The sequence below is a fragment of the Mycetomoellerius zeteki genome, unplaced genomic scaffold (assembly GCF_001594055.1).
Source record: "Mycetomoellerius zeteki isolate Tzet28-1 unplaced genomic scaffold, Tzet1.0 scaffold52, whole genome shotgun sequence".
Taxonomy (NCBI): domain Eukaryota; kingdom Metazoa; phylum Arthropoda; class Insecta; order Hymenoptera; family Formicidae; genus Mycetomoellerius; species Mycetomoellerius zeteki.
Window position 1 is genome coordinate 2,120,572 of NW_017257523.1, and position 2,519 is coordinate 2,123,090.

Here is a 2,519-nt window from a genome sequence, read left to right on the forward strand (position 1 = left end):
CCTGTTTTGCCATGCAAAACTTTTTTAATTAGAAAAGTATCACACACACGCGCACACACACGCTTTCCTAATTAGAAAAGCTGCATTGCAAAATTCAAGGCGACACTGTGCCACGAGTATTCCCTTAATTAAAGACCTCAGGCAGCGGCGTATTAACCGCATCCTCGAGACATTACTTACAATCGTTTTTATCGGTCACGACGTGCTTCGATAAATCCCTTTTTACGACGTCGCCACCTTCATCGATCTTCTCGGATTATCAAAGAAGACGTTCTATTCGCGAGTTTGATAATTCGCTTTCGGTTCTTTTAGCTTTGCTCAAAACTACGATTTCTTTGATAGATCGATTCCTATAGTTGATGGGGAACGAATTCTATCAAATTTGGATGATCACTATTGATAACCGCAATTTATACTGCAGTTTTTATCAGCTAATCAGTCAAAAAATTAACTCATTTTATCCTTCATTACTCACATGGAATATGCAGAGTACCTCAGCCTTATAGATTCGCTAAATGTATGAATGCTATTTATATGCTATTTATATTACATTATTATATTTGTGCAAATTGTTTCATAATTTAAAAAAAATTGCATTTATCACTTTATCTAAAGGACGTATAGAATATTATCAATCTTTATTTAGTTGTGAATCATCAAAAACAGCAATGAAAATTGAGATAGGTATAATGTTGGAGTACCCGAAATATTCTACGCGAATAATTACGTCAAAAAACCACACAAGTAATGTAAGATTAATTAATATATACAAGAGAATTTATAAATAAGTACTCATTCCATAAATGAGTTCTCTCAATGTTGTACTTAATCACATTTGGCATTTTCATAAACATTAAAGCCATTATCACTTAACGGTAGTACGTTCAGCGCGTGTTCTAATAGACTTGCTAATTCCCACAGACGCAAACGGTTGCGCTTATGGTGATTACGAACCTCGCTGCAGCCCCGCAATTTCAATCGACAGTCAGATGCCACGAACGTCGGCAACCCTTGCAATCGGAAGTTACTATCGTTGTCTACGACGCCGCGCATCGCTGTACCTGTAGAATCTATTGCGAGGGTCGGCCGGCATTGATTAAAGGGCGTACAAGCCAATAAAGCGGGATTCGAGCGACACCCTCCCCGAAATGAATTCAAGTAATTATGGCAGGACTGCAGTTGTTCACATCCCGGATGCGTCAAGCTGCATCGTGAACGAACCACGAAATCTAGTTACCTCGGGTTTTATGGCCGACGATAACTTTTTCAACTCGACGTATACGCCGTCGTCACGACGACTGGCCGTAACTTTTTAGCGAGACCCGCGGCGCGGAACAATGAGCAGCTAACTACATGGTCCACGGACGGCACAAAGAACGGTAAGGACAATAGGAAAAAATCAGACGGTTGACAAAACCGTGATTAACTGTAATTCGGCAGTGTTTTTATTGCTCGCTATGTAGAGGCGAGAAGATTCGTTTCTCAGACTCGAAGAGCGAAATGTCGTCAGAGTAATGACGATCAGAACACCTATCATGGAATACAAGTCGGAATAGATTCCGATCAGAATTATTCAATTATTCCCGAAACTTCTATTGTGTTTTCTAGGGAAAACGGAATAATTCCTATCGGAATTCATTCCGACATGTACCATGATAGGTACCCTGATATATCTCGAAATATCACCGCGAGCTACATGTATACTATAACGTTACTTCCTGCAACTTGTCTCTCGAAAGAGGAGAAGCACTTTGAGTAGACACAATCGAAATCTCGTGCGCGATCCCCAGTGGCCGAAGGGCGACAACCAATTAAATATACGGAACGCCGAAGGGACCAAAACAGGTCCAGCAGCTCCAGACACCTCCATCCACGAAACTGGAAATGGACTTCTGCAAAAGCTCGCATATATATAGAGTGTCTTGAAACCACCAACAGTTATTTCATTATAGAATTATAGGTATACTGTTAGATATCAAAGGAACAATGGTAACCTAAACTCTTAATTCAATAGATAACATTTTATTATTTTTGTCAAAATATATTATACAACAATCCATTTTTGTAATTAATACATGCATATTGCATATTAATGTATGCACTTAGTAAATGATAAACTAAATTTGAGTTAAATTTAATACGTTTTCTTGAGTTTAACTTCATTGTTTAGTTAAATTAACGACACATATTGAGTAAAGAACAATGATTAAAGATAACTCAAATTGAGTATAACTTGACATCATGAATTTAACAGTATACTGGAGAACAAAAGGAATAATGATTATTAGCAGATGGGGAGATATGTTAATTACACGAAATATCTTGTTTCTCAGAAATTTCAACTTAATCTGATCCACTCAAGAATTAAATTCGAAGTTTATTCTATCGAGATATTTAGTTTTGAGAATTAACCGCAACCTTGATCGCGGAAAAACTGAGGCTCTAAATCCATCATGAAATTCCCACCCGGAAATTACATTTGGCGATACCGGTGCACCCTGTATATCGTATAACCGTCC